Raw genomic sequence first — 24,277 nt, forward strand, 5'->3', positions numbered from 1 at the left:
AATTTTTTTTCAGAAAATATTAATAGAAAGTAAGGGCAGTTCCTACTCTCTAAGCATGAATTAGTGGAAATTTCATCAATTACGTCAGTGAAGCAGTATTCACTTCATAATCAGTGTATTTAAATAACAAATTAGTGAATTCTCACTAATAAATTTAGTACTATAATTTTCACTAGCAAATTAGTGATTTTCACTACTGAACTAGCGATATTTTCGTAATTTCGACAAGTGAAACTGTTATTCACTTCTTAATTTATGAATTTCACAATTTCACTAGTAACTTTAATTAGCAAATAATTAAATATTTTACTAGATATAAATATAATTAATAATTATGGTACTATTTTTAAAAATTTTAATAAAAAACTTTCAAAATAAAAAAAAATAGAAGTACAGAACAATAATATATTTATATGAAGAGTACGTCAATCATAACATCACGGATTTTTTATTTCTTCATCAGTTATTGTTTGGTATCATAACGAATATACTATTTACACTCACGCGATCACATGCGTAGGTCAGCGCAGTGGATAGCATCAAAGACTTTGAATCGGAAGGATGCAGGTTCCAGCCCAGCAGTCACCGGGATTTTTTCATCAATCAAAATCATGTATACTTCCTCTAAGTAATGATTCTAATACATTAATCACATTTCGGATCTAATTACAAGTGTCTTATATTTTTTTTCGCAATATAATATTTTTTTTCACCGATGAAATCAGTGGATTCCCATATTCACTTTTCAATTTAGTGGAGTCTCATATTTACTTATCAAATCAGTGAATTCCAATATTCACATATTCATTTAGTGAATATTCACTAATTCTGCGTGGTACGATTGTAGCATTGATAATTAGTGAATATTCACTTGAAATTAGTGAAAAATCACTAATTCATATTTAGAGAGTAATAATTTAAGGCCCAACGTGACCATTCAACCCTTCAAATCAAAGAAAATTCGGAAATTATAAATATTTCGGGCCATTTTAGGCTTCAGGAATTTTTTGCCTGATAACAGACAAATTTTAAACTTCCCGCTAAAAAAAACTAAATCGTTTAGGGCCAACCGTTGTCCAGATTTTTCTTTAAGTATCGAGCCCTTGGTCTAGATTTTCTATTGGATTTCTAGAATTTTTCTAGGATTCAAAGACTTCCTTGAGCTTAAAACCAACGGGAAGTTTCGGGGCTGACCCGCAGGGCCAACTGATGCCCAGATTTTTTTTTTAAATTTACAATAAACTGGGTTTGATTTTTTTATTATTAATTAATTTTTTTTTTACATACGTAAGCCAAAAAAAATCGTTTGATGTCTTGTATGTCAACGCACATTAGCCGTTCAATTAAACCGGCGCGCTTTGTTCGGGATATGAATAAAAAAAATGAAAGCAAAAACTCATCATCGCGGGCAGGTATAGCAGGTGGCCTCAGCGTACTATAAAATCCATATACCTTCATAATAAAAAAAATATGAATAAAAAAGGACTCATGACACGTGTGCTATGACTTAGAACACCCCTTAGGCCTCGGGGTCCTCACTTTTTTTTTTACTATTAGTCTATTACTATACAATCCCTTGAAAAATAAAAAAACTGTTTCTTTTTTTTTTAACTCTTGACACTAAGAATAATTAGCATAAGCCAAAAAAATTAGCCAACGATTTATTTTTCTGTTAGAATTAACTAAATAAATATATATATTGTTCGAGATGTTAATCGTTTGATTGATAGGTAGTTTATTCAATAGCAATTTCGTGTTTGCTCTTTCTAAAGTATGATTTATTATGAATTAATTATCAGTCAACTAGGTTTAAATTTTTTTATTATTATTTTTTCAACCATCGCCGTCTTAATTGGTATCCAAATCCAAGTCTTAACATCCGTTAATTAATTAAATGTGGGCCCAAATTGCCCCATGTCTACACGGAAAGAAAATTATGGCAGCGGTTCCCATAATTCTGTGAAATTTTTTCCTATACCATCATAGGAATTACGACCATAAATTATGGGAGCGGTTCCTATAATTATAGGAATGTTTCCCATAATTATAGGAATAGTTCCTTTAATTATGGGAATGATACCCATAACACTATAGGAATGGTTCCTATAATTATAGGAATGGTTCCTATAATTTATAGGAATACTTTCTATAATATTATGGGAATCATTCCTATAATTTATGGGAATGGTTCCTATAATTTATAGGAATACTTTCTATAATATTATAGGAACCATTCCCATAAATTATAGGAACCATTCCCATAATGCAATTGAAATGGTTCGTATACCATTATGGGAATCATTCCCATAATATTATGGGAATAGTTCCCATACTATTATAGGAACCATTCCTATAATATTATGGGAATGGTTCCCATATTATCATGAAAAAATTAATTTAAATAAGTGTGGTAATCACTTCTACAATACACAGAAATATTATTAAACATAAAAATAAAAATTCAAACATTGAAAAAAACAATCGTATTTGGCAAAAAAACATTAAAATTTTTAACAAGAATTTTTTGTCAGCACAAATCATTCAAGAAAATTCAAATTTTGGGAAATTTCTACACTATTGTGCAAAAAAAAAATTTTATGATATTATAGGGATGGTTCCTATAACATTATGGGAATAGTTCCCATAGTATTATAGGAATAGTTCCTATACCAATATAGGAACCATTCCTATACAAATATGGGAACCATTCCCATACCATTATGGGAATGGTTCCAATAATGATATGGGAATGGTTCCCATAATATTATGGGAACTATTCCCATATCATTATGGTAACCATTCCTATGATGGTATGGGGACTATTCTCATACTATTATGGGGACCATTCCCATAATGCATAGCAAAACTTCCCATAATTTTCTTTCCGTGTACTATGCCTTCTACCCTTCACATATCCTCATGGAAAATTTATACCTAAAAGGGTTTTGGTAAAACAAAATTTGAAAAATTGTTGGTCCTGTGGGCCAACCGTAAAATTTCCCGCCATTTTTGAATTCAAAGGCTCTGTTAAAAAAAATTAGAAAAGGCCATTATTAGAAAGCTCTCTTGGGCCTGAAAACATCGAGATCTTTTGAAAATTCGATTTTCAAAAATCGAACCGAAACCAATATCTTGCATTTTTTTTGGAAAATTTTCAATTTTTATAGCGAAAAAGTGCAAAAAAATGTAGTTGCTACAACAGTAGCTGTAGTTGAGGTTACTACAGGTCGGAGTAAAAAAGTGCAAACTCGAACTTGGGATAACCTCAATCACACGTGTAGTAACGCCAACTACAGTCACCATTTACGTATTTTTTTTAAATGGAAATTTATGGGCCTGATTCGTTTTAAAAATTTAGAGTGGCCCAAATTACCTCATGATTTTAGTTTTGCCGCTTTGCGCATTTGTAAAAAATTTTTTGTGAGCTCACTTTACTTCTGCGCATCCTGTTCTGTAGTTAATCTATAGAATTTCGGTTAAAAGATGAGTTCCGTGAAATATGTAAATTTAATAAATGACAAGGTTAAGTTTGCCGTCCTATTGTATCATCTCTCTTTTGTTTTTAAATCTTAACGACCTAGTAATCCTGTAAATCGTGTATCTTTGGTCTATTAGCATTAAAAGCGTAGAGATGAGTTTTTATAATAAAACAAAATCTAGGAAGGACCTAGACCCCAAATAGCTGCATTTGAATCAGCAATTTTTTTTTTCTTTAAATTCTACCAACCATCCAACCAAATAAATATAAATTTTTTTATCTAAGACCAAATTTCAAACAAATAAATAAATTTGTTTATCCTTGGCCTGAAATTTATTTTAAACAGTCGAATTTTTTAATTATTAATAAACTTGATAAATTAATTATCAAATACTCATGTTAAAATTCAAAATTAATTACTGAAATTTTCGTAAAATTAAATAATTTTCAAAATTTTCAAATATTAAAATCTAGAATAATTGAAATTTTTAACAGAAGTCTGAAATAAGAGAACGTGGGTTCGAATCTCGGTCTTGACATTCATTTTTTTTTTTCTAAAATATTCATCTGCTTTTGCTAGAATTTCGCAGGAACTTTTTTTTTGTCAAAAAATTTGAATTTTTTTTATCAGCGATACCCAAAATTAAGGAAAAAAATTCAAAAAATCGTAATTTTGTGTATCGCTGATAAAAAATTCATATGAGCCCTTGGCCTTATGACTCAGAAAAAACGTCCCTGTAAAATTTTTTGCAAAATTTGAGGGCTGACTTTTTTCGGAATAAGGCCAAAATTTAAAAACGAGTGATTATTTAATTTTTATTGCAAAGTAAGAACTAAAAAACATTTCTTTTGTTGCTGAAGAATTTATAATATGAGATGGGTAAAATACCTGGAAGTAATGCAGGTTAATCGATGCATCGACCCGTGTTAAACACTGGGATAGGCTTGTCTATGTATCAGCACGCTCTGTGTACTGCTTATGTGTGCTATTACAACTTAAATACTTATAGTGCTATAATGTACTATATATATAAATGTATGAGGAAGAAGTTTAAAACGATTTTCTTACACCTTCGTGTACCTTGTGGATATCACTTCATTTGATATTACTCTTCGTGATCGATAGAACGCTTCCGACAGCCATTAACTTTTCTACGATCGTGACTTTATAAATAAAATTATTTTTTTTTTTTTTTTATAAATTAATAAGAAGTCAAACCAATTTTTTTTTATTTATCAAAAATCGACTTTTGAAATTTTCATTTTCCCATCGAATTTAAAAAAAAAATTGATGTGTTCATATATTTGTTTATATATAGAATAATTTCCGGTGTAATTTTAAAACAAATTACAGTTTCAGTTTGAAGGGAATTAGAAAAAAAAAAACAGTTTTTGAAGGAAAAAATTTTTCAAAATGAAAACTCGTATATTTTGAACAGCTCATAAAATTAAAAAATTACAGAATGAAAGTTACTTTTATAATTTTGAATTCGCAGAGCTCGTTTTTAAAGTTGATACTGCATTAGTTCATTTTTAATTTCTACTCTTGAGCTCTGTTAGCCCCAATCTTTCAATTTCTTCATCTGTTGGGTAACAAACCTGTTCTTCACCTAATTTCTCACAACGTTTGTTGCAGCATTCATCTTCAGTTTCACACTAGATTTAAAAAATAAATATTTTTTTCATTTACTAAATTCAAAACTCATATTTACGTTCAGAATAAATACTGGAAAAATTAAATTCGTTTAATCGTTGAGAATTGCGGCTCCATACACTTAAAGCTTTCAAAATTATTTAACAAAAAATACTAAGACTGTAAAAAATTTTCAGAGCGAACTCGGAATGGATGTCTGTGCATTTATTTGATCGCCTTGGAGTGAAATTCATTCCAAAGGGGAGTTTAATTTTATTTTCTTCTCTCAGTTTACGAATCGATTTTTAAATTCAATTCTCTCTAAACATGAATTAGTGGAAATTTCATTAATTACGTTAGTGAAGCAGTATTCACTTCATAATCAGTGTATTTAAATAACAAATTAGTGAATTCTCACTAATAAATTTAGAACTATAATTTTCACTAGCAAATTAGTGATTTTCACTACTGAACTAGCGATATTTTCATAATTTCTACAAGTAAAACTGTTATTCACTTCTTAATTTATGAATTTCACAATTTCACTAGTAACTTTAACTAGCAAATAATTAAATTTTTTACTAGATATAAATATAATTAATAATTATGGTGCTATTTTTAAAAATTTTAATACAAAACTTTCAAAATAAAAATAAATAGAAGTACAGAACAATAATATATTTATATGAAGAGTACGTCAATCATAACATCACGGATTTTTTATTTCTTCATCAGTTATTGCTTGGTATCATAACGAATATACTATTTACACTCACGCGATCACATGCGTAGGCCAGCGCAGTGGATAGCATCAAAGACTTTGAATCGGAAGGATGCAGGTTCGAGCCCAGCAGTCACCGGGATTTTTTCATCAATCAAAATCATGTATACTTCCTCTAAGTAATGATTCTAATACATTAATCACATTTCGGATCTAATTACAAGTGTCTTATATTTTTTTTCGCAATATAATATTTTTTTTTCACCGATGAAATCAGTGGATTCCCATATTCACTTTTCAATTTAGTGGATTCTCATATTCACTTATCAAATCAGTGAATTCCAATATTCACATATTCATTTAGTGAATATTCACTAATTCTCCGTGGTACGATTATAGCATTGACAATTAGTGCATATTCACTTAAAATTAGTGAAAAATCACTAATTTATATTTAGAGAGTTCGATCCGAGCACTAATTCGCACACTCATAATTTTCATAAATCGCTTTATTTATTATTAAATATTTCGGGAAATTTTAACGGTAAAAAATGTGAAGGAAAAAGTGTGGCTGCAATTCTAAGCAATTAAAAATTTTTTTGTCAGTTAAAAAAAATTCGGCAGAAATTACTTTTTTCATTGCTCTTTTACAACGGGCAGAAACATCAGCCACCATGATGACTGCAATAGCTATCATCAGAAACGTAAACTTGAACATCTTGTCTTATAATTTTATTTAGTCTACAATCTGCATAATTTTGTTTTTTTAAAATATTAATTATTTATTTATTATTGAGAATAACTATTTAATGAGATTTTACTTACGGGTCTTGTTAGAAGATAGTCGACGAGAAATTTGCGATAGCCAGTAAATAGTGGCCCGATTTTATACTCAATATAATAATCGCTGTCTTTGCTACCAATCGGTTACTTCTTTCCGCGTTATCATAAAATAATTTTGAAAGCGTGCGTCATTCATAATTATTATCACGTGACGACCTTGCGGCAGCTTATTAAGTAATTAGAAATATCAAATAATTATATTTAAATACTTACTGCAAACAATATTATCGTTTTTTCGCGTTTTAAAAAAATTCTAAAATAGCTAAATTAAAATATTTGCGTTTTTTTAAGATAACTTTTACGCATTTGAAATCACAGAAAATTTCATTGATTAAAAGTTGTAGAGCGTTAAATTTCCTATAAAAAACTATTTAAACTTTTTTTTGTCCGACCAATAGTTAAGGCAGTAGAGGGCGTCAAAATTGTAATATTCGTCGGGAGAAATAATGGAAAGAAACAACGTTGAGTTTTTGTTGAGAAATAAATTTTAAAAATTTTTCCGTAAAAAATTGGTAGCATTGAAAATACGCAATACATATCGCGGCAACACAGAATTAATAATTAAAAATAAAAAAAAAAAATTCCAACATGGAATTGATTTTTTTGACAGAAACGATGAAAAATTATTTCTAAAAGCTCTTGAATAAATTCAATAGCTATCCTCGAGCAGTCACGTGATGACTGGGTTTATATTTATTTTTCATTGAAATAAATATATATGCAGAATAATACAATTATCAATTCTCTCTTGCTTTATAAAATTATTCTGCATTGAATTAAATTCACCGAGCGTAAAAAATAGCTTATGAATTTTAATATTACACAAAAGTTTATTTTTAAAGTCGATACCTCCCCCCTCCTGCCCAAAAAATTCAATAAAACCCAAATATCACTACTTTTATTATTATATTCACACTTACCATTAATTATTGCTCATGCATATGCATAATGACCGCGCAAAAATATTTAACGATAATTTATACACTTGCAGGTGATAAAAAAAATTTAAGCTTTGTAGTGACGTGTTGAAAAAAGGGTGTGCATTTAATATAAGAGATTAAAAAAATGAGGTAAAATTTTCTGTTGACGTTTATTGTGTCTAAATATATATGAAATGCTATCATTATAATTTCCTCGCGAAATTTTTTTATATGCTCGGAGGGTAGTGATTGCAAGTCATCGACTCATGCTGTTACAAAAATAATAATAATAACAGAGTGTGTATTCTAAAGACGGATATTGATTGATGGAATATAAAGTATTAATATAAAGGGTTTTATTTTTAAAATATGTCTGATGTTTAGTCATGCAGAATAGTTCTCGTGGGAACAAACAAAATATTTTACAAACTACTGCTTTTTTTTTTATTTCAATGAAATAATCCGTAGATTTTCAATTCAATAATTTATTTCTTATGACAAATAGTAAATTACTAATTAGAAAAATAAATTAATAATGCACACCATTATTGTCCCTTTCGCTGGACCATTTTATAGAACAGAAACAATTTCACGTAAAAAATATTTTCAAAAAAGAAATTGCAGCTCAAAGAATAAGTTTTCAGATAAAATTATCAAAATCTACGAAAAAAATTTTTTTCGTATCATTTCTGACCGCAAATAAATTTTTCGTTCTTCTTAAAATTTATCTTGAAGTTTATTTATTAAAAAACGGGTTCAAAAAAATTTTTCAGCTGCTTTTTGATGAAAGAGTCTCGAAGCTGATGCTTTAAGCTGTGAAATGAAATTTTTTTGGTTTCTGTACGACAATTAGCCGCCGAGAATCGTAGGTTTTAATTTTGTGCACACCACGGTGTGCATTAAAAAAATAATACGTCGAATCGATCCAAGCTAGTTTAGATTTCATTTACCAGCCAATTTCAACACTTTACCCCGAAATAGATGTCATTAGCAATCGAGCTTTTTGATGCACACCATTGTTGTCGTCTTTCCTTTATCATTCCATAGAACAGAAACAATTTAGCGTAAAAAATATTTAAAAAAAAGAAATTGCAGCTCAAAGAATAAGTTTTCAGATGGAATTATCAAAATATACAAAAAAAATTTTTTTCGTATCATTTCTGACCGCAAATAAATTTTTCATTCATCTTAAAATTTATCTTGAAGTTTATTTTTTAAACAACGGGTTCAAAAAAATTTTTCAGCTGCTTTTTAATAAAAGAGCCTCGAAGCTGATGCTTTAAGCTGTGAAATGAAATTTTTTTGGTTTCTGTACGACAAGTAGTCGCCGAGAATCATACGTTTTAATTTTGTGCACACCATGGTGTGCATTAAAAAAGTAATACGGCGAATCGATCCAAGCTAGTTTAGATTTAATTTACCAGCCAATTTTAACACTTTACCCCGAAATATATGTCATTAGCAATCGATCTTTTTGATGCACACCATTATTGTCCTTTGCTTTATCATTCCATAGAACAGAAATGATTTAGCGTAAAAAATATTTAAAAAAAAGAAATTGCAGCTCAAAGAATAAGTTTTCAGATGGAATTATCAAAATATACAAAAAAAAATTTTTTTCGTATCATTTCTGACCGCAAATAAATTTTTCATTCATCTTAAAATTTATCTTGAAGTTTATTTTTTAAACAACGGGTTCAAAAAAATTTTTCAGCTGCTTTTTAATAAAAGAGCCTCGAAGCTGATGCTCTAAGCTGTGAAATGAATTTTTTTTGGTTTCTGTACGATAATTAGTCGCCGAGAATCGTAGGTTTTAATTTTGTGCACACCATGGTGTGCATTAAAAAAATAATACGCCGAATCGATCCGAGCTAGTTTAGATTTAATTCACCAGCCAATTTCAACACTTTACCCCGAAATATATGTCATTAGCAATCGAGCTCTTTGATGCACAACTTTCTCAAAAAGTTGGTATAATTTATAAAAAATGCGGCAGCTGACTCGAAAAACGTCAAATTATCTAAATTTATAAATAACTTGCCCTATTCTCACGACGTAATTTAATTTATGGTAATAATATCGTCTAGTCAAGTGAATCGAAATAATATTACCTACTTTAGATCAAATTAGTACGTGATTTCTAATAGTAGGTAAAAGTAGACTCGGATTTGATAAATAAAAAAAAAAGATTGAGGACTTTTTTAGTCAGAGTTGAAATTTTTTTTATAGCTAATTTTGAATATATTATAATATTAAATTTTATGAAGAATGAGGAACAAAGGCTAGTAGCGTTTAGGGATTTATATTCTGTAGTAATAGACGTCGTCTCAAACCAACTGAAAATATAAATTAATAACAAAAAAAGGTAAGTATTAAATTTATAATAGGAGGCGGCGATTCTTTAGTCTTTGAAGCAGGTCTATAGCCGCCCAAGACCAAAGACCGATATCCTTGAAGGTTAAGATCTGAGGATCCGGGTCCTTCCAGCCGGATAGAATACTCAGGATCAAATACATTATTCGTGAATATGAAAATCTACGGCACGAGTTATTTAGTATGACGTTCGCTCGAGTAGATTTTAAATATAAATAAAAAATATTTATAAAATTGCTTGTGTGTCCATTAAATTTAAATTTCAAAAGCAATGCTAATTTTTAAGTTGACGCTTAGCGTTAATTTATGCACACCACTACACACCGTATTACGAGTATCTAAGCACTCTTTTTGTGACTATAAATTTTTAATATAATTGGACCGGATTATCGTAATTTAATGCTTTTTATTATTTATGAGCTATTGGGGAATTTTTTAGATCAAATTTCATATTAACTTTTTTTTTCGTCCGTCAGTAAAAAAATTTTATTAAATTACAATAAAAAGATTTAAAGTAGACTCTAAAAGTTTTGCATACATATTATATAATTTTTTCAAATTTAATTTGAAGTAATTAGTAAAAAAATTAGTTATTAAATTTATGCACACCGGTGTGCATAAAATTTTTTATTTCACGCTTAGTAATTATTCTGTACGAAAATACCGATTTTACCTTTACTATGACTTGAATTAATTTTTATTTATTTTATATACAAAATTTAATTAATTTATACACACCATGGTGTGCATGAATAATTTTTTATTAGAGAAATTAATTTAATTACATTTGAAGACAACTAATATTCAATTATTACGACCATTTATGACTCACAGCGACGAGATACAGATAATTTGGTAATTTAATGCACACCATGGTGTGCAGGAAAAATTTTTATCCAGATTATTAATGAAATTCAATATAAAGTCCAGTGATATTAAATGATTACGGCCATTTATGAGTCACAATGACAAGATACAGATATTTTATAAACTTAGTGCACACCATGGTGTGCAGGAAAAATTTTTTAATTAGAAAATTAATAAAATTAGATCTAAAGACAATTAATATTTCACTTTTACCACCATTTATGACGCAGAGACGAGATACAAATAATTTAGTAATTTAATGCACACCATGGTGTGCAGGAAAAATTTTTTTTTCAGATAATTACTGAAATTCAATATAAAGTCCAGTTATATTAAATTATTACGGCCATTTATGAGTCACAATGACAAGATACAGATATCTTATGAACTTAATGCACACCATGGTGTGCAGGAAAAATTTTTTATTTAGAAAATTAATAAAATTAGATCTAAAGACAATTAATATTTCACTTTTACCACCATTTATGACGCAGAGACGAGATACAAATAATTTAGTAATTTAATGCACACCATGGTGTGCAGGAAAAATTTTTTACTTAGAAAATTAATAAAATTAGATCTAAAGTCAATTAATATTTCATTATTACGACCATTTATGACGCAGCGACGAGACACAAATAATTTAGTAATTTAATGCACACCATGGTGTGCAGAAAAAATTTTTTATTTAGAAAAGTAATAAAATTAGGTGTAATGACAAGTAATTTTAAATTATTACTGTCATTTATGGCCTTCAATGACGTGATACAAATAATTCAATAATTTAGTGCACACCATGGTGTGCATGTAATATAATTATTGAATTAAAACGTTGTAATTAGCATATCGAGTGCATAAAAGGATGTCATCATGTATTAATGAGGTGTCAAAAAATATTCATGTAGAAAACTAAATATAATTGAGCGATCATTTATTTATAAAATAAATGCACACCAGAATCTTAAATGCGTGGTCCTCAAGCAGACGTAACAAGACAAATTAGTTGCGTGACTCGGAGCATTACCGCACTGGGTTGTCTTTCATGTGACTGTAACCTCAATGTAAACTGTAGAGTTAAAAAAAAACACTCACACACTCGCATATTTGTTTTTATTTTGTCGCCAACACACAGCCAGCCGCCGTAATTTCTGGCGAGATTGAGCCGTCAGCGAAAGCGCAATATTTTACCGAGATGCCGAGCGATAGGTGCAGCCCATCGGCTCTTGAATACTAAGTAGTTTGTAAATAAAAAACAAACTCTAGTAAATAAAATCTGACCGAGTTTTAGAAAACTTTATACGGTTATTTCTGTTTCTTAGCAGCGTTTGTAGGACTTTGAAATAAATTTGTGTGAATATCAATCAATGAAAGTCTGCTTTTTCAAATATATATTTATTCAGACCCGAGTCTTTGATCGCCGATCAGTCGGCGGTTTTTTTCTGCCCTCCGATCTTTCGCGATACCGAAAACAGAAATCGCTCGTCGATATTTTAATCGATTCGCATGACAGATGGCAACAGTTTCCTAAAAAATGAATTAATTATTGACAGTAATTAATTATCCAAAGTTTCAATTCATTTTTATTTTTTTCTTCAGGAAAAAATCAGGCCATTGATATTTTTTTTTTTTTTTTTTAAATAAGAAAACTTTTTTATTTGATATGGAAAATTTATTTATCGCCGACGACGTTCGAAATGTTTACGTCATACATTTATATAATATTTGTATTATAGCGAGGGCAGTTTTTCCGATAAGCTGTATGTCATTAAGTTCAAATATGACGGAGTATAAAAGATTAAAGCAATCGCGAATTAAAGATATTGCTACAGTCTGATTAATATCAACGATATATTTTTGTATCTTATTTCAGCTGAAGTAAGTTTTTCTCATATATTTATTAACAATCGAATTTTTTTACTTTATAGAATAATGATAATTAAATTTTGGTCACTAATTTTTTAGTTCAAAAGCAATAAATATGTCAAAATATATGATTTTCATATTTGTTATCGCACTCTTGGCCGTTGGAATAAAAGCTTGTATAAATCATGGCGAGCCTGTAAGTACTCATTTTTTTTCTTATTATTCGACCCAAATTTGAATATTTAACCAAAATTTTGGAACAAATTTACATTTGAATGCAAATAACTGAAGAGCTTTCAAGAATTTTGAAAACTTTGTAAGAAATAAGTTGTGGGAAATATAATGATCTACAAAAAAGGCTCTGTGACTTTTCGTGATAAGTCTGATAATTTCGCGGGAAAAGTCAAATAATATTAAAATTAACTATAAATGAAACTTTTGAAAAATTAAATTTATCGAAAAATGATAATAGATCTTTTTTTGTAGTGCGTTGAATTTAAAAAAAAATTGTGTGTAGACGTATTTGATACACCAATTCGCTGACGAGTTGTAAAATTCAAAATTAAAAAACAAAATTTCCCATTTTATTTGAATATTACAGCCCGGGTCAAAAATAAAACTTGATTCAGGCTCGCTTTGCCTTATTTTCTTTTGAAGTTATCGATTTGCCGACGATTTTTTGATAAGATCTCGACTTTTTCGACTTAAATTTAATGTTTTTCAACTTTTTGAACTTTCTTCATCTTAGTTTCAACTTATTCGTCTTTACTTTGAGCACGATAGTCATTCACATTACTTTTGACTTGCTAAACCAAGTCGAAAAAAGTCATTTATTCGCCTTACTTTCGCCTTAATATATAAAAATTACTTCACCTTAGTTCCGATTTTTTCGACTTATAATTTAAGTCGAATAAGTCTACATCAAGTCAGTTTCGACTTGATTTAGACTTTTTCGCCTTACATTTTAAGTCGAGTAAGTCTAAACCAAGTAAATTTCGACTTGATTTAAACTTTTTCGTCTTAAATCGTGACTAAGTAAGCCAGTTAAGTCTAAACCAAGGCGAGAACTTAATATATTTCATACCTCCGTAAAAAAAGTCGAGTTTGTCTTGTGAAAAACGGCTCCAAATTTTGACTTGGTAAACCAAGTCTAAATCAAGTTTCATTTTTGACCCGGAAGGCTCTAATTTTGACAGGACCTTTATTTTGATATTCTCCCCAAAATTATTTTATGATCATTTATAGAAGAAATAGTCAGGTTTTTTGGCACAGTCTAATGTATATAATATATATATATTTTTTTTTTTGGATAAACTAATGATATATTTTTTTTTTTAGTGTACTACAAGCAGCGAATGCTGCAGTAACGACTGTGACTACAATTATTTCAACGTAAAGTCATGTTTACAGCGCGAGTTTTGGAGGCACAGAAATGACTAGTGTATAAATTATTCTTATCATCTAATATGATGATTTTTATTGTGATTATAAAATTATCTCAATAAATAATATTTTTTTTTAAATTGAATAAAAAAAAAAATCATTATTTTTACTAAAATGAACCAGTTATTTACTCGACCCTTTTTACAAATAAATTTTATCGTATTTTCATATATAAGAATTTTTCAAATACTTATTTTAAAATTTAAAAAAATTTGTTTTACTTATCAAGTGTATCAATATTAGTTGCTATTGTAATTAATAAGTGTTGTTGTCTACAAGATCGAGTGACTCTTACATATAGATATGCGATAAAATTTTAGCGAACTATCGGGTTCAAATGTGCATAGCTAAGACTAAGATATAAATACTCTTACCCGAAGAATTCATCATCAGTAAACACGAAACCAACGTAATTGTTATATCCAGCGCAATAAAATAATTAAAATGTCAAAATTAACTATTTTGATTTTATTGGTCGCGTTGTTGGTTATCGGAGCCAATGCTAACGGTTGTATACGGTATGGAGAACTGGTAAGTATTTTTATAAGTTCAATTATCATCAATTCTTCATTCACTGAAAGAAGGGCGGGCGAAATGGGACCGGTAGGCAAACCAGACCCCAAAAATTTCGTCAGAATTTTATTTTTTCCATAATTTTTTTAAATCGTAATTTACGACCCTCAGTATCTTTTTCGTGCAAATTTAGGGTCCCAAAATTTTATTATAAGAAATTTTTCAGTGGACCCAATATACTTTTGGCAACAAAAATTACGTAGTGTCTTCTTCGCTACAGATAGATTTTAAATAAATTATTTATTATCAATATATTTTTTTTTCGCCATCTTTATTTCCTCACAGTATTGGAACCCGGGTGGAAAAATTTCAACTCAAAATAATAACAAAATTTTTTCTCGACTGAAAGTGGCCTCAAAAAGATCGAAATTAGGCCAATTTTCGGACAGTTTATTAAGAATAACAAAAGTTCTGGGTATTTTAGGCCAACTTTCGGGATTTTTCAAAAATATTCTAAGGTTCGCGGTGATGTCGGCCAAATTTATCCTTCCCGCGTGTTTTCATTCAAATATTATTGAACGGGAAATCTCTTTTGTCACTTAGATCACGTGTAAACAATTTTCTTATATTAATTTTTTAAAATAAAAAACCAAATTTTACTTCTTTTGGGAGTAGTCCGTTTTGCCTGCCCGGGAGAAATTTTTTTTTCGATGGCAGTCGAAAATTTTCTCCAAGCTCTTTATATGTAAGTCAAAAAATAATTTCGCTGTATTCTTGTTTCGCCCACCCTCCCCCTATCAATTATTATTATTATTAATTATTTAGTTATTGATATATTAAAAATAATGTCTTATGTGTATTGCAGTGTTTCAGAGGCGCTCAATGCTGTGACTCTCATAAATGCGAACAAAATTACTTCGGCCAATTTGAATGTGGAAAAACACTGGCCGGATTAAAGTGACGATGACTAATGAGCCTTGGATTTATTTTTTCCGATAATAATAAATTGCAATGATAATAATTATTTTCGAAATCAAATAATTTGTCATGTAGAACTATTTTTTTTCGTCTATTTGATGTATGAGTAAAATTTTTGTAAGCTATGTCAAATTTAATGTTCAAAATTTTTCAAAATAAATGAGATATATTTATGAAAATTTTAAAATTACATACATGGAGAGAAAATTATGGCAGCGGTTCCCATAATTTTGTGAAATTTTTTCCGATACCATCATAGAAATTACGACCATAAATTATGGGAGCGGTTCCTATAATTATAGGAATGCTTCCCATAATTATAGGAATAGTTCCTATAATTATGGGAATGATACCCATAACACTATAGGAATGGTTCCTATAATTATAGGAATGGTTCCAATAATTTATAGGAATACTTTTTATAATATTATAGGAACCATTCCCATAATATTATGGGAATGGTTCCTACAATAGTATGGGAACTATTCCTATAAAATTATGGGAATGATTCCCATAATGCAATTGGAATGGTTCGTATACCATTATGGGAATAGTTCCCATACTATTATAGGAACCATTCCTATAATATTATGGGAATAGTTCCCATATTATCATGAAAAAATTAATTTAAAGAAGTGTGGTAATCACTTCTACAATACACAGAAATATTATTAAACATAAAAACAAAAATTCAAACATTGAAAAAAAAAATCGTATTTGGCAAAAAAACATTAAAATTTTTAACAAGAATTTTTGGTCAGCACAAAACATTCAAGAAAATTCAAATTTTGGGAAATTTCTACACTATTGTGCAAAAAAAAAATTTTATGATATTATAGGGATGGTTCCAATAACATTATGGGAATAGTTCCCATAATATTATAGGAATAGTTCCTATACCAATATGGGAACCATTCCCATAATGGTATGGGAACTATTCTCATACTATTATGGGGATGGTTCCCATAATATATAGGAACCATCCCTATAGTAGTATAGGTACTATTCCCATACCATTATGGGAACCATTCCCACAATGCATAGCAAAACTTCCTATAATTTTCTTTCCGTGTATATTATTATTTTATTTTATGAAATCGATTAATAAATGTATCTTTAGAAATTATAATCACAGTTGATCCGAAATTTCATACAAATATATATAAAATATATATATATATATATTTAACAAGCTAATATAATAAATTTTTAAGTATTTTCTGTTAGCGTTATATTCCAGCCGGAAAAAAACGACTTGATAAGCATAATTACTGTAGATATTTTTTAAAAGTTAGTGTTATCATCATTCATATCGCAAGCAATTATTTCGTCAATTAGACGTAACGGCAGTTAGACTTCAGTATAAATTGCGTTTAGGTGCAGTACAGCTTAAACTTGCATAGGTAAGTAAATATCAAGCTATTAATTGGGTACACTAAAAAAAAAACCAGGGTAAGTCCAAACAGTGTAGGTGTTAATATTTTTGGCGTTAAATTTTAACACCTGAAGCGATGTTAAAATAACACCGCCGACGGAGTAAATATTCTTTACCGGTGTTAAAAAAATTTCCTTGTATTAAAATATTTTTCAGTGTTAAAAATATTTAACTTTGTGAATACTTTTGCTTACTCGATCACTAACGTTAACACAGTATTTTTATTAATTAATTAAATATAGGCGGTGTGAATTTGAAATTTTTATACCGCCAAAGGTGTAAATATATAATTTACGATAATTTTGCTTTAAAGAAAATTAATCATTAACATATTGAAGTATTCAAAATTCTATTTATTATCTAAGTAAAATTAATGTAGTTGTTGGTTCAGTAGTAGAAAGTATTCAATGATCGTTTGTTGCTCATCAGTCAAAAATACAACGAGTTAATGCATAGCAAAATTCAAATTTCCTCCAGATAATATTCATTAAATTTTTATATTTTTTTAACTTCCCGCTAAGAAAATTGTAAATTTTAAAAAATTCGGGAAGTTATTGGTTTCGGTCCGATTTACGAAAATCGAATTTCCATCAGATTTCGACGTTTTGAGGTCCGAGGGAGCTATTCTGACTAATTTCACGATGATGTCCGAGTGTATGTACGTACGTATGTAAATACCTGTATCTTTTGAACGGATGAACCGATTTTGAACTTTAAGGTATCATTCGACGCGGCTTGTCAATATCTTGAAGCCGTGAGAAAATTGAGCTAGATCGGTAGAGCTCGTTCAGAGATATTCCAAAAATAAAGTTTTTTCAAAAATGTTTTTTTTGGATAACTTTTAATGTGCTCGATGGATTCATTCCAAAATGGACTGGGCTCTAGAGCTTTATAAGCCGCGTCGAATGCCACCTCAACCATCAAAATCGGTTCATTCGTTCAAGAGAAACCGTTGTCGAAAGAATTAATAAAAAAAAATTTTTTTATTTTTCCTGAAATATCTCAAAAACGACTCGATAAATCGAATTCAAAATTTGATCAGCTTTAGAACTTGATAAAACGCGTCGATTGCCACCTCAACCATCAAAATCGGTTAATTCGTTCGCGAGATATCGTGGGAGAAAGAAATGCTAAAAAATGGGTTTTTACAAAACAATGGCATACAAAAGTATTTGCGAGCTCAACGAGCTCGAAAACAGCGGGAAGTTTTGGGGCTGGCCCGCAGGGTCAACTTATAGACCGATTTTTTTTTGCCGTATTCGTCTATTCAGTACCTAACGTTGCACGTAGGGGATTTTGAAAATTTTGATTTTTAAGATTTTTTAGGGCTGTTTGAATCCAAAAAAATGAGAAAAAATAACGAAAAAATTTTTAATATGTCGCCATTTTTTTTCAAATCCAAATTTTCAAAATCCCCTATGTGCAACGATAACCATATGCATACAGATTACAACGCCGTTTGGTTTTTTTGTTTCTGATAATCCGTTTTTGAGTTAGAGTTGACACCGTGGTGGGGGAAATTTTTTAGTTGCTCCACAAAAATGATTATAACTTTGTAACAACATGATATTTTTTAATGAAAATTTATGAGAATTATCTTCAATGTATACTTTAGAAAACAAAAAAAAACCCGATCCCCAAATTCCTTTATTATTCCAGTCAAAAAAATTCCCGAAAATCACCTATTTTTTCGATCCTCACAGTGGCTATCCCCCTTAAATTCGTTTTAATTTCGACAAATTCTGGTTTCCTGCCGAATTAGACAGAATTCATTTTTAAGTTAGCTACCGAATTAACAGAATTTATCTGAATTAAATAGAATTAAAAATTTAATTCTGTCTATTTCGATCGAATTCAGTTGTTTAATCAGGGAATTCATACATTTTGTTTTCGGATAGATTTCCATATATTTATCCACATCAAGGATTCAGATATTCACGCAGATAAAATTATATAAAGATGTCCAAGATAACTATTCTCATATTGTTGATGGTATTTCTGGCTATTGAAATAAACGCTTGCGGGGAGCATGCAGTTCCTGTAAGTATAGGGGAAGGAGGGGGGGGGGGGGCAAAACGGGGTAGGGTGGGCAAAACGGGGTACCCTCAAAATTTTATGAAAAAAAAAAATTTTTTTTTTTCGTCTAATTAGTATAAATCCGATATATTTGCGCACTTTTAGCCCTACGCATGACACCTGGGGCAAAATGGACCAGCCGAAAATCCTGAAAAAATGATTCTTTCAAATTTTTATCGTTAAATTAAAAAAAATTTGATATAATTCCGAATTTTTAGCCTTACCCATAACACCTAGGGCAAAATGGACCAGCCGAAAATTTTGAAAAAATGATTCTTTTATATTTTTATCGTCAAATTAAATAAAATATAATACATTAATCCATTTTTCGGCTGATTTGTTATAGCTGGGGCAAATTTGGCCACTAAAAATATTCGAAAATAATATTTTATTTTCTTATTGATAAAATATTTTAAATAATGCAAAATAATCTACAATCTAAAAAATCAAAAAACACGTTTTTTGGGTTCAAAATAATGACAAATAAGAAATACAGAATTGTTTTTTTTTTATTAAATAGCAATTAGTAATTAAGCTAATCGAAGGGAAACGATTTATTACACTTAAAAAAATTTTTCTTGAGTATTATAAAACCAAAAATAGTTGTCAAGAGAAAGAAATACATTCTTAATAATGAAAACAATTTAAAAAAAAAAAAAAAAAAAAATATCATTTTTTGGAGGGAGGCCTCTCTGGCCCACAAAATTTTTTTTTTTTGCCTCCGTGTCCACCAATGATGTGAAATGTAATTTTTCTTTATGTATATTACATATAAAAGATTCAAGTAATAAAATTTGATCAATTTTCAGAAATTTTTTTTTTTCAACTTTTTTTAAGGGTACCCCGTTTTGCCCGCCAAAAATAAAAATTTTATTTTTTAACGGCAGCTAAAAATTTTGTCTATTTACCTCGAATATCACTAAAAATAAAAAGATTTAGCGTATTTTAGTCCTCGGAAAATTAGTATTTCCTTAGGTACCCCGTTTTGCCCCCCCCCCCCCCCGCTCCCCTATATTAATAATAATAATTAGTATTTTTGATTTCCGATGTTTCGTCAAAATATCGAGTCATAATTGATTCGAAGCAACAAATAAGAGTAAAGTGGTGTGAATTTGCATCAGCATTTTTATATATATATATATATATAGACTGGGCCAAAAAAATCGACTATTTTTTTTTTTTAACGATACTGTAGAAATATTATTTGGAATGACAAAAAAAAATTATTGTGAAAATTTGAGCCCTTAATTTTGATATTAAGAGGTGTATCATCGCAATTTTTTATTTTTTTTTAATGAGCGGGTTTTTGTCTCATAACTCTCAAACCATCGAGATAAACGAAATCGACTCAGATACATTTTTTGAAGGAAATTTAATGCTCTACAAAAAAGATCTGATTAAAATTTTTCGTCAGATGAACCGTTTCCTTATAATCATGCTTTGAACATTGGTATGATTTTTAAATTTAATTGTTCAACTTTGGAATTTTGTAATTCATGTAAAAATAAGTTTCTGGGAAAAGACAATGAATATTCTTAGAGAAAATTGAATGCTCTACAAAAAAAGTCTCTTAACAATTTTCGCTAAATTCACTCCTTCACATGTTATTCAAGGTTGAAGGTATGTAAAACGACTTCAATAATCTTGAATAACTTTTGAAGGAGTGAATTTAGCGAAAATTGTTAAAGACTTTTTTTGTAGAGCATTCAATTTCCTTCAAGAATATTCATTGTCTTTTTCCGGAAACTTATTTTTACATGAATTACAAAATTCCAAAGTTGAACAATCAAATTTTAAAATCATACCAACGTTCAAAGCATGATTATAAGGAAACGGTTCATCTGACGAAAAATTTTAATCAGACTTTTTTTGTAGAGCATCAAATTTCCTTAAAAAAATGTATCCGAGTCGATTTTGTTTATCTCGATGGATTGAGAGTTATGAGACAAAAACCCGCTCATTTAAAAAAAATCGAAAATTGCAATGATACACCTCTTAATATCAAAATTAAGGGCTCAAATTTCCACAATAATTTTTTTTTGTCATCCCAAATAATATTTACACGGTATCGTTAAAAAAAAAAAATAGTCGATTTTTTTGGCCCAGTCTAATATATATATTAGGGTGGGCCAAAAAAGGTGACTATTTTTTTTTTCTTTAGTTACAGTGAAAATATTGTTTGAGATGATGAAAAAAAAATTCTATTAAAATTTGAGCTCTTAATATTAATATTAAGAGGTGCCTATTTGCAATTCTCCATTTCCCATTTAAATAACATGGGAAAAAAAATTTTTTATTTTTTTATTTTTCTAGCTCAGCATTCGCACCTCATATAAATGAGTCCGTAGCATATTTTTGTAGAGAATTGAACGCTCTACAAAAAAGGTCTCTTATCATTTTTTGATAAATCCATCCATTCGAAAGTTATCGGAGCTGGAAGTCAAATCTATAATAAATTTCCAGATCTTTTTACTTTTCCAGCAAAACTATCAGACTTATCAAAAAATGTTATAGGATCTTTTTTATAGATAATTTCATTTCCTACAAATTAGTTTAAATAAGGTTCATTCAAATTCCGCATTGTTTTTTAGTTATTTTCATTTTAATCTTAAGTTCTCAGAAGAGAGTAGAAGACTATTATTTTTACGAGCTTGGCATTAAAATGAAAATAACTAGAAAACAATGCGGTATTTCAAAGAACTTCATTGAAAATAATTTGTTGGGAGTAAAATTTTCTATAAAAAAGATTCCATGACATTTTTTGATAAGTCTGATAGTTTTGGTGGAAAAGTAAAAAGATCTGGAAATTTATTATAGATTTGACTTCCAGCTCCGATAACTTTCGAATGGATGGATTTATCAAAAAATGATAAGAGACCTTTTTTGTAGAGCGTTCAATTCTCTACAAGAATATGCTACAGACTAATTAATATGGCGTGCAAATGCCGAGCTAGAAAAATAAAAAAATAAAAATTTTTTTTCCCATGTTATTTAAATGGGAAATGGAGAATTGCAAATAGGCACCTCTTAATATTAATATTAAGAGCTCAAATTTTAATAGAATTTTTTTTTCATCATCTCAGACAATATTTTCACTGTAACTAAAGAAAAAAAAAATAGTCACCTTTTTTGGCCCACCCTAATATATATATATATATATATATATATTATAGATATATGTATTTTTTTATTTAGTGTTCTACGGATGGGGAATGCTGCAGTAACGAATGTAAGGAAAATTACATGGGCCGTAAACAATGTAAAGATCTATATAATTATCTGGGTAGAAATTCAGTAGACAAATGAATTGTTACTTTATTAACAATAATTATATTAATAATAATAACAATTATTATTATTATTATTAAACACTATGACAAAAATTGTAGTGAATGAAATAAAAAAATAATATCAATAAAAAGTGTTTAAATTTTATTAAAATCATGTCCTCAGTCCGTCCCCTTGAATTTTATATTTCTTATCTATCGGGGGTGAGGGTCGCAGGTTAGAGGCTGGGTCACGGCTTTGAGGTCACAAGAAAATAAGAATTTAATCTCGAGAAAATTTATTTTATAACAACAAAACAGAGTTATCATTTGATGCGCGCTGGAATTTTCCGACAACTCGTCAGCGAGTTCAAATGTAGAAGTGAAAAAAAAATATTATGATTATATAAGTGTCATCTTGAAGACTTGCAGATTTAATATACAGTTTAATTGTTGATGACAAAGCAGCTGAGTCTCGTTAATAAAATTTAAAGAAATGTCAAGAGTCAGTATTCTAATATTTTTGATCGTTTTGGTGGCTGTTGGAATCAACGCGTGTGTTAATCATGGCGGGGACGTGAGTAAATTATTGTATTATTTAATTGTTATATTATTTTAAATGATATATATTATGTTCTAGTGCACGACAGATTCTGAATGCTGCAGTGAAGATTGTCGCACAGACTACTTCGGCCATTTGAGGTGTGGAGACATCTGCCAATGGGGTGTCAAACAATGTTGAAATTTAATTCTATCAATTTTATCAACAATTCAGATAAAAATTATTGTATTTGTTTATGAAAATATATAATTTATAAATCTCTAACTTGCTTTTTTAATTAAAAAATTTATTCTCCTGTCAACAGCACCCGGGATTCGAACCCACGACCTCTTTATAATTATTTGGATATTCAAAATTTAATATTTTGGCTTTGCAATTGTTTCAATTGATACTTAGAAAATAAATAAATATACGAGACTTTTTAAATTCAAAAAAATTAGTCATTTGAAATATAGGAAAAGGGTGGGCAAAATGGACCGTCCGAAAAATTTTTATATTTTCCTTAAATAGTTTTCAAAAATGTGATTTACGATTCTGATTATCATTTATGTACAATTTTGAGTGGCTCAAAATCTTTCCCGGGTCAAAAATAAAACTTGATTCAGGCTCACTTCGCCTTATTTTCTTTTGAAGTTATCGATTTGCTGACGATTTTTTGATAAGATCTCGACTTTTTCGACTTGAATTTAATTTTTTTCAACTTTTTGAACTTTTTTCATCTTAGCTTCAACTTATTCGTCTTTACTTTGAGCACGATAGTCATTCACATTACTTTTGACTTGCTAAACCAAGTCGAAAAAAAGTCATTTATTCGCCTTACCCGCATGGAAAAGCTATATATTGTTAAAAGTATATAAAAAAATATATGGTGAATATGTGATAAATATATAGCGGCAAAAATATCTATATTGAAAAATATATGTTTTTTACATATATTGGATTATATATTTATCATAATATATTTACATGTATATAATGTTTTGTATTTTTCTGTACATATTATCTCATATAATGCTCAATATATTCTTATCATATATGGATAGTATATATATAATTTATAAGTATAATATAATAAATTTGATATATATATCCATATATTTTGACTCATATAATTAGTGGTATATGGTCTCTATATAATTGATTATATATGAAAGAATTTATATGATTAAATATATGGTTCGCGGTATATTGGAATTATATTTTTCCAGTATATTAAAACTTATATTTTTCGCAATATATTGAAAATTTTATTTTTTCAATATACTTTTTCAATTTCTACACAATTCCACAAAAAAAAGTCAAATTT

General features: G+C 29.0%; 3 long non-coding RNA genes across 4 annotated transcripts in view; 2 read left to right on the forward strand and 1 right to left on the reverse strand.

The window, feature by feature from the left end:
- LOC130674763 (uncharacterized) overlaps positions 1-15,787 on the forward strand; it is a 43,945-nt gene extending 28,158 nt beyond the window's left edge. Inside the window, exons 1-5 of one of the 2 annotated variants that reach the window (XR_008991116.1) lie at positions 12,370-12,384; positions 12,569-12,710; positions 12,798-12,894; positions 14,037-14,672; positions 15,520-15,787. This is a non-coding gene — a long non-coding RNA (uncharacterized LOC130674763). Of the gene's footprint in view, positions 1-12,369; positions 12,385-12,568; positions 12,711-12,797; positions 12,895-14,036; positions 14,673-15,519 lie in introns of those variants that run through there. The other variant, XR_008991115.1, reaches the window with a different exon arrangement.
- On the reverse strand, positions 4,868-6,801 carry LOC130674764 (uncharacterized). The gene is made up of 3 exons (XR_008991117.1): positions 6,658-6,801; positions 6,464-6,580; positions 4,868-5,134 (listed from the first exon to the last, which is right to left on the reverse strand). It is a non-coding gene; the product is annotated as an uncharacterized LOC130674764 (long non-coding RNA).
- Positions 15,788-16,906: 1,119 nt separating the features above from the next.
- LOC130674441 (uncharacterized) lies at positions 16,907-23,235 on the forward strand. Its single transcript, XR_008991047.1, has 4 exons — positions 16,907-17,035; positions 18,966-19,107; positions 22,339-22,986; positions 23,050-23,235. It is a non-coding gene; the product is annotated as an uncharacterized LOC130674441 (long non-coding RNA).
- Positions 23,236-24,277: the final 1,042 nt, after the last annotated feature.

Source organism: Microplitis mediator, chromosome 9 (assembly GCF_029852145.1).
Source record: "Microplitis mediator isolate UGA2020A chromosome 9, iyMicMedi2.1, whole genome shotgun sequence".
Lineage (NCBI taxonomy): Eukaryota > Metazoa > Arthropoda > Insecta > Hymenoptera > Braconidae > Microplitis > Microplitis mediator.